Source organism: Salvelinus namaycush, chromosome 21 (genome assembly GCF_016432855.1).
Source record: "Salvelinus namaycush isolate Seneca chromosome 21, SaNama_1.0, whole genome shotgun sequence".
Classification (NCBI taxonomy): Eukaryota; Metazoa; Chordata; class Actinopteri; order Salmoniformes; family Salmonidae; genus Salvelinus; species Salvelinus namaycush.
Window position 1 is genome coordinate 49,307,041 of NC_052327.1, and position 9,845 is coordinate 49,316,885.

The 9,845-nt window shown below is 45.4% G+C and overlaps 1 non-coding gene across 1 annotated transcript; it reads right to left on the minus strand.

The window, feature by feature from the left end:
* Positions 1–1,023: 1,023 nt before the first annotated feature.
* Positions 1,024–1,099, minus strand: trnav-uac. The gene has a single exon. It is a non-coding gene; the product is annotated as a tRNA-Val (tRNA).
* Between the last annotated feature and the right edge of the window lie 8,746 nt (positions 1,100–9,845).

Here is a 9,845-nt window from a genome sequence, read left to right on the forward strand (position 1 = left end):
GACCGGGAGACCGATGAGGCGGCGCACAATTAGCCCAGCGTAGTCCGGGTTTAGTCGGCTCGGATGTCCTTGTCCCATCGCGCTCCAGCGACTCCAGTGTTGGGCCGGGCGCAGTGCACACTGACACGGTCGCCAGGTGTACAGTGTTTCCTCCGACACATTGATACGGCTGGCTTCCAGGTTAAGTGGGCATTGTGTTATGAAGCAGTGCGGCTTGGTTGGGTTGTGTTTCGGAGGACGCACGGCTCTCGACCTTCGCCTCTCTCAAGTCCTTACGGGAGTTGCAGCGATGGGACAAGACTGGATATCACAACATTTGGGATAAAAAGGGGTAAAAAGTAAAATTAAAATATAGAATAGTTCTGTTAGTTAATGCTCACTACTGCAGCCTGTTGTATGTTGTGATTGGCTGGAAGGGAGCTCCATGTATCCTAGATCTTCTATTTTTCCTTGCAGGCAAAGTACCGGAACGTCGTTGGGAGTACCGGGACGTCGTTGGGAGTACCGGGACGTCGTTGGGAGTACCGGGACGTCGTTGGGAGTACCGGGACGTCGTTGGGAGTACCGGGACGTCGTTCGTTTCAATCTGAATTTAGAAACGAAATCTGAATGCATCAGATTGAATATATGAAACTTTGATCAATTTGAAATTATTGTTTGTCAATTTAATTCAGACAATGAATGCAATATGTACCATATTGAAACTGTATATAAATATTGAATGTGAATATTCAATTGAATTGAAATACTTTAACTGAATGCAAAATTCACTCAATTAAATTTCAAATCATCAATTTATGAATTCAATAAGTGCATTACAAATTCTAAAATATTATATTCAAATTCAATATCCTAATACAATTTCTGTTGGCACTGAAATGCATAACGTGTACACAGTTCACTTCAGGATTTACAGGAAGTGTTCACACCCCTCAACTTTTCCCACATACATTTAAGTCATTTAGCAGACGCTCTTATCCAGAGCGACTTACAAGTACATACATTCATACTTTTTTTTTGTACTGGTCCCCCGTGGGAAACGAACCCACAACCCTGGCGTTGTAAGCGCCATGCTCTACCAACTGAGCCACACGGGACCACATTTTGTTGTTACAGCCTGAATTTAAAATGGATTACATTTAGATTTTGTTGGTCACTGGCCTATATATAATACCCCATAATGTCAAACAGGAATTAAGTATTCAACCACTTTTATGGCCTAAATATGTTCAGGAGTCAACATTTGCTTAACAAGTCACATATTAAGTTGCATGGACTCTGTGTGTAATAATAGTGTTTAACATGATTTCTGAATGACTACCTCATCTCTGTACCCAAACACATACAATTATCTGTAAGGTCCCTCAGTCGAGCAGAGAATTTAAAACACAGATTCAACCACAAAGACCAGGGAGGTTTTCCAATGCCTCACAAAGAAGGGCACCTATTGGTAGATGGGTAAAAAAAAAATCTAACATTGAATATCCCTTTGAGCATGGTGACGTTATTAATTACACTTTGGATGGTGTATCAATACACTCAGTCACTACAAAAATACAGGCGTCCTTCCTAACTCAGTTGCCGGAGAGGAAGGAAACCACTCAGGGATTTCACCATGAGGCCAATGGTGACTTTAAAACAGTTACAGTTTAATGGCTGTGATAGGAGAAAACTGAGGATGGATCGACAACATTGTAGTTACTCCACAATACTAACCTAATTGACAGTGAAAACAGCTCGTTGATGAGAGGTCGAAGGAGAATGGTAAGAATGGTGCAAGTTAACAGACCGGACACAAACAGATGTATAACAGTGGGGTGCAGAACGGAACACACAACTCATCTCTCCTTGTTGCTATTGCAGCAGACGACCACAACAGGTTGATAGGAGAGGAACACACCGGGTTGATAGGAGAGGAACACCGGGTTGATAGGAGAGGAACACCGGGTTGATAGGAGAGGAACACCGGGTTGATAGGAGAGGAACACCGGGTTGATAGGAGAGGAACACCGGGTTGATAGTTAATAGGAGAGGAACACCAGGTTGATAGGAGAGGAACACCGGGTTGATAGGAGAGGAACACCGGGTTGATAGGAGAGGAACACCGGGTTGATAGGAGAGGAACACCGGGTTGATAGGAGAGGAACACCGGGTTGATAGGAGAGGTACACCGGGTTGATAGGAGAGGAACACCAGGTTGATAGTTAATAGGAGAGGAACACCAGGTTGATAGGAGAGGAACACCAGGTTGATAGGAGAGGAACACCGGGTTGATAGGAGAGGAACACCGGGTTGATAGGAGAGGAACACCGGGTTGATAGGAGAGGAACACCAGGTTGATAGTTAATAGGAGAGGAACACCAGGTTGATAGGAGGAACACCAGGTTGATAGGAGAGGAACACCAGGTTGATAGGAGAGGTACACCAGGTTGATAGGAGAGGAACACCAGGTTGATAGGAGAGGAACACCAGGTTGATAGGGGAGGAACACCAGGTTGATAGTTAATAGGAGAGGAACACCAGGTTGATAGGAGAGGAACACCAGGTTGATAGGAGAGGAACACCAGGTTGATAGGAGAGGTACACCAGGTTGATAGGAGAGGAACACCAGGTTGATAGGGGAGGAACACCAGGTTGATAGGAGAGGAACACCAGGTTGATAGGAGAGGAACACCGGGTTGATAGGAGAGGACCACAACAGGTTGATAGGAGAGGAACACCGGGTTGATAGTTAATAGGAGAGGAACACCAGGTTGATAGGAGAGGAACACCGGGTTGATAGGAGAGGAACACCGGGTTGATAGGAGAGGAACACCGGGTTGATAGGAGAGGAACACCGGGTTGATAGGAGAGGAAAACCCGGGTTGATAGGAGAGGAACACCGGGTTGATAGGAGAGGTACACCAGGTTGATAGGAGAGGAACACCAGGTTGATAGTTAATAGGAGAGGAACACCAGGTTGATAGGAGAGGAACACACCAGGTTGATAGGAGAGGAACACCGGGTTGATAGGAGAGGAACACCGGGTTGATAGGAGAGGAACACCGGGTTGATAGGAGAGGAACACCGGGTTGATAGGAGAGGAACACCAGGTTGATAGTTAATAGGAGAGGAACACCAGGTTGATAGGAGGAACACCAGGTTGATAGGAGAGGAACACCAGGTTGATAGGAGAGGTACACCAGGTTGATAGGAGAGGAACACCAGGTTGATAGGAGAGGAACACCAGGTTGATAGGGGAGGAACACCAGGTTGATAGGAGAGGAACACCAGGTTGATAGGAGAGGTACACCAGGTTGATAGGAGAGGAACACCAGGTTGATAAGAGAGGAACACCGGGTTGATAGGAGAGGACCACAACAGGTTGATAGGAGAGGAACACCAGGTTGATAGTTAATAGGAGAGGAACACCAGGTTGATAGGAGAGGAACACCAGGTTGATAGGAGAGGAACACCAGGTTGATAGGAGAGGTACACCAGGTTGATAGGAGAGGAACACCAGGTTGATAGGAGAGGAACACCAGGTTGATAGGGGAGGAACACCAGGTTGATAGGAGAGGAACACCAGGTTGATAGGAGAGGAACACCGGGTTGATAGGAGAGGACCACAACAGGTTGATAGGAGAGGAACACCGGGTTGATAGGAGAGGAACACCGGGTTGATAGGAGAGGAACACCGGGTTGATAGGAGAGGAACACCGGGTTGATAGGAGAGGAACACCGGGTTGATAGGAGAGGAACACCAGGTTGATAGTTAATAGGAGAGGAACACCAGGTTGATAGGAGAGGAACACCAGGTTGATAGGAGAGGAACACCAGGTTGATAGGAGAGGAACACCAGGTTGATAGGAGAGGAACACCAGGTTGATAGGAGAGGAACACCGGGTTGATAGGACAGGAACACCAGGTTGATAGTTAATAGGAGAGGAACACCAGGTTGATAAGAGAGGAACACCGGGTTGATAGGAGAGGAACACCAGGTTGATAGGAGAGGAACACCAGGTTGATAGTTAATAGGAGAGGAACACCAGGTTGATAGGAGAGGAACACCAGGTTGATAGGAGAGGTACACCAGGTTGATAGGAGAGGAACACCAGGTTGATAGGAGAGGAACACCAGGTTGATAGGGGAGGAACACCGGGTTGATAGGAGAGGAACAAATCAAATGTATTTATAAAGCCCTTCTTACATCAGCTGATATATCAAAGTGCTGTACAGAAACCCAGCCTAAAACCCCAAACAGCAAGCAATGCAGATGTAGAAGCACGGTGGCTAGGAAAAACTCCTTAGAAAGGCCAAAACCTAGGAAGAAACCTTGAGAGGAAACAGGCTATGAGGTGTGGCCAGTCCTCTTCTGGCTGTGCCGGGTGGAGATTATAACAGAACATGGCCAAGATGTTCAAATGTTCAGAACAGGCAGAACAGTTGAAACTGGAGCAGCAGCACGGCCAGGTGGACTGGAAACAACAAGGAGTCATCATGCCAGGTAGTCCTGAGGCATGGTCCTAGGGCTCAGGTCCTCCAAGAGAGAGAAAGAAAGAGAGAAAGAGAGAATTAGAGAGAGCATACTTAAATTCACACAGGACACCAGATAAGACAGGAGAAATACTCCAGATATAACAGACTGACCCTAGCCCCCCGACACATAAACTACTGCAGCATAAATACTGGAGGCTGAGACAGGAGGGTTTGGGAGACACTGTGGACCCATCCGATGATACCCCTGGACAGGGGCCAAACAGGCAGGATATAACCCCACCCACTTTGTCCAAGCACAGCCCCCACACCACTAGAGGGATACCTTCAACCACCAACTTACCATCCTGAGACAAGGCCGAGTATAGCCCACAAAGATCTCTGCCACGGCACAACCCAAGAGGGGGCGCCAACCCAGACAGGAAGACCACGTCAGTGACTCAACCCACTCAAGTGACGCACCCCTCCTTGGGACGGCAAGGAAGAGCAACAGTAAGCCAGTGACTCAGCCCCTGTAATAGGGTTAGAGGCAGAGAATCCCAGTGGAGAGAGGGGAACCGGCCAGGCAGAGACAGCAAAGGCGGTTTGTTGCTCCAGTGCCTTTCCGTTCACCTTCACACTCCTGGGCCAGACTACACTCAATCATAGGACCTACTGAAGAGATGAGTCTTCAATAAAGACTTAAAGGTTGAGACCGAGTCTACGTCTCTCACATTGGTAGGCAGACCATTACATAAAAATGGAGCTCTATAGGAGATAGCCCAGCATCCAGCTGTTTGCTTAGAAATTCTAGGTACAATTAGGAGGCCTGCGTCTTCTGACCGGAGCGTACGTGTAGGTATGTACGGCAGGACCAAATCGGAAAGATAGGTAGGAGCAAGCCCATGTAATTCTTTGTAGGTTAGCAGTAAAACCTTGAAATCAGCCCTTGCCTTAACAGGAAGCCAGTGTAGGGAGGCTAGCACTGGAGTAATATGATCAAATATTTTGGTTCTAGTCAGGATTCTAGCAGCCGTATTTAGCACTAACTGAAGTTTATTTAGTGCTTTATCCGGGTAGCCAGAAAGTAGAGCATTGCAGTAGTCTAACCTAGAAGTAACAAAAACATTGTTAAATTTTTCTGCATCAATTTTGGACAGAAAATTTCTGATTTTTGCAATGTTACGTAAATGGAAAAAAGCTGTCCTTGAAACAGTCTTGATATGTTCGTCAAAAGAGAGATCAAGGTCCAGAGTAACGCCGAGGTCCTTCCCAGTTTTATTTGAGACGACTGTACAACCATCAAGATGAATTGTCAGATTCAACAGAAGATCTCTTTGTTTCTTGGGACCTAGAACAAGCATCTCTGTTTTGTCCGAGTTTAAAAGTAGAAAGTTTTCAGCCATCCACTTCCTTATGTCTTCCAGCGAGGGCAATTTTGGGGCTTCACCATCTTTCATTGAAATGTACAGCTGTGTATCGTCCGCATAGCAGTGAAAGTTAACATTATGTTTCCGAATGACATCACCAAGAGGTAAAATATATAGTGAACACAATAGTGGTCCTAAAACGGAACCTTGAGGAACACCGAAATGTACAGTTGATTTGTCAGAGGACAAACCATTCACAGAGACAAACTGATATCTTTCCGACAGATAAGATCTAAACCAGGCCAGAACTTGTCTGTGTAGACCAATTTGGGTTTCCAATCTCTCCAAAAGAATGTGGTGATGGATGGTATCAAAAGCAGCACTAAGGTCTAGTAGCACGAGGACAGATGCAGAGCCTCGGTCTGACGCCATTAAAAGGTCATTTACCACCTTCACAAGTGCAGTCTCAGTGCTATGATGGGGTCTAAAACCAGACTGAAGCATTTCGTATACATTGTTTGTCTTCAGGAAGGCAGTGAGTTGCTGCGCAACAGCTTTTTCTAACATTTTTGAGAGGTATGGGAGATTCGATATAGGCCGATAGTTTTTTATATTTTCTGGGTCACGGTTTGGCTTTTTCAAGAGAGGCTTTATTACTGCCACTTTTAGTGAGTTTGGTCCACATCCGGTGGATAGAGAGACGTTTATTATGTTCAACATAGGAGGGCCAAGCACAGGAAGCAGCTCTTTCAGTAGTTTAGTTGGCATAGGGTCCAGTATGCAGCTTGAAGGTTTAGAGGCCATGATTATTTTCATCATTGTGTCAAGAGATATAGTACTAAAACACTTGTGTCTCCCTTGATCCTAGGTCCTGGCAGAGTTGTGCAGACTCAGGACAACTGAGCTTTGGAGGAATACGCAGATTTAAAGAGGAGTTCGTAATTTGCCTCCTAATGATCATGATCTTTTCCTCAAAGAAGTTCATGAATTTATCACTGCTGAAGTGAAAGCCATCCTCTCTTGGGGAATGCTACTTTTTAGTTAGCTTTACGACAGTATCAAAAAATAAATGTTGGATTGTTCTTAAATTGGAAAAATATGGTGATCGAGCAGCAGTGAGGGCTCTTCGATACTGCACGGTATTGTCTTTCCAAGCTAGTCGAATACTTCCAGTTTGGTGTAGAGCCACTTTTCCATGTGAATAAGTCACAAAAATTAGAATATTATCTGCCATGACTACAAGGTCGGATAGGAATTCAGGGAAATCAGTGAGGAACGCTGTATACGGCCCAGGAGGCCTGTAAACAGTAGCTATAAAAAGTGATTGAGTAGGCTGCATAGATTTCATGATTAGAAGCTCAAAAGATGAAAAGTTCTTTTTTTTTTTTGTAAATTTCAATTTGCTGTCGTAAATGTTAGCAACACCTCCGCCTTTGCGGGATGCACGGGGGATATGGTCACTAGTGTAACCGGGAGGAGAGGCCTCATTTAACACAGTAAATTCATCAGGCTTAAGCCAAGTTTCAGCCATGTTTCAGCTAGGCCAATCACATCAAGATTATGATCAGTCATTAGTTAATTGACAATGACTGCCTTGGAAGTGAGGGTTCTAACATTAAGTAAACCGATTTTGAGATGTGACGTATCACAATCTCTTTCAATAATGACAGGAATGGAGGAGGTCTTTATTCCAGTGAGATCGCTAAGGCGAACACCGCCATGTTTAGTTTTGCCCAACCTAGATCGAGGCACAGACACGGTCTCAATGGGGATAGCTGAGTTGACTACACTGACTGTGCTAGTGGCAGACTCCACTAAGCTGGCAGGCTGGCTAACAGCCTGCTGCCTGGCCTGCTCCCTACGTCATTGAGGAGCTAGTTCTTTTCTTTCAACACTCCAGTTGGTCGTTGGTAAACATAGGACGACCCCACTGCTGAAGGAGACAAGAAAGCCTGATTTGAACTTCTCAAAAACCTAAACAAGCCTAAATCCTGGGGAAAATGTTCTCTGGACCAATGAAACAAAATGTGAGTTCTTTGGCAATACAGACCGCTGTGTTTATTTACTGACGACAAAATGAAGCATTCAATGAAAAGAACAGCCACCCTACAATCAAAGATGGGGGAGGTTTGATAATGCTGCGGGGGTTGCTTTGCTGCCTCTGGTACTGGGGGCCTTGAACATGCGCGAGACATCATGAAATTAGCAGATTATCAAGTGTTTTGGAGTCCAATGTTAAACCCAGTGTCCAAAAACTGGTTCTCCATTGAAGGTTTTGGGTCTTCCAGCAGGACAAAAACCCAAACACACATCAAAAAGCAAACAGGAGGGCCTCCCGAGTTGCGCAGCGGTCTAAGGCACTGCATCGCAGTACTAGTACACTACAGACCCGAGTTCGATCCCGGGCTGTATTACAACCGGCCATGATTGGGAGTCCCATTGGGCAGCGTACAATTGCCCAGCGTCGTCCGGGTTAGGGGAACGTTGCATAGAGCCGCTCAAATGTTTCCTTAGGTAATGGCTTAAGGGTTTTTACAGTAGCTTGAAAGGCATGTACGGCATAAAGATTAACTACCTGGTTACCATGGAGATGGCCCGTCAAAGAGATCGCATTTATTTTGTGAGACAGCAAAATAGAAATTATACAATCAAGAAAAATAGCTTCAGAAGATAATAAACCACATTCTTGTAGTTACTTTTCTCATCTTGTCTATTACTTTCTAGCACGGCAAGCTAACTTACAGAGTAGCTAACTTACAGAGTAGCTAACTTACAGAGTAGCTAACTTACAGAGTAGCTAACTTACAGAGTTGCTAACTTACAGAGTAGCTAACTTACAGAGTAGCTAACTTACAGAGTAGCTAACTTACAGAGTAGCTAACTTACAGAGTAGCTAACTTACAGAGTAGCTAACTTACAGAGTAGCTAATTTACAGAGTAGCTAACTTACAGAGTAGCTAATTTACAGAGTAGCTAACTTACAGAGTAACTAACTTACCATTCCTACAATGCTGTGCCCTTTCTGTCCCCAGGAAATGTCACTTCTTATTTAGTGTAAAAATGTGCATTCCAAGAGGCTTTAAATATAAGATCAGGTGTCCTTTACCTTAAAAACACAAAAATATGTACATTAAAAGAGAATTGTATACATTTTTTCCCCCAATGGATGTAGACGTTCTTGCCATGAACCGGGAATTAACTTCCACGTCATTATTTTATAGTCCTAGGTGTCACGTTCTGACCTTAGTTCTTTTGTTATTTCTTTGTTTTAGTGTGGTCAGGGCGTGAGTTGGGTGGGTTATCTATGTTTGTTTTTCTATGTTGGTTTTTTCGTTTGGCCTGGTATGATTCTCAATCAGAGGCAGGTGTCGTTAGTTGTCTCTGATTGAGAATCATACTTAGGTAGCCTTTTCCCACCATGGTTTCGTGGGTGGTTATTTTCCGTGTCAGTGTTTGTTCCACACGGAACTGTTTCGGTTTTCGTTCACGTTATTGTTTTGTAATACAGTGTTCAGTTTGTTCCATTAAATATTCATCATGAACACTTACCACGCTGCGCTTTGGTCCTCCTCTCTTTCTCCCAACGAAGATCGTTACATAACCACCCACCACCAAAGGACCAAGCAGCGTGGTATCAGGCAGCAGCGAGATCTGGACTATATGACAACTTGGGACGAAATAGACAGGTGGTCGGTCGACCCAGGGAGAGTGCCGGAGCACGCCTGGGATTCTCTGAAGCAGTGCGAGGAGGGTTACAGGAGAATGGAGTTGGCGACACACACACGGCAGCGCAACAGGCACGAGAGGCAGCCCCAAAAATTTATGGGGGGGGGGGGGGGGGCACACGGGGAGTGTAGCTAAGTCAGGTAGGAGACCTGAGCCAGCTCCCCGTGCTTACCGTGGAGAGAGAGGTACCGGGCAGGTGTAACGGATGTGAAATGGCTAGCTAGTTAGCGGGTACGCGCTACTAGCGTTTCAATCAGTTACGTCACTTGCTCTGAAACCTAGAAGTAGTGTTGC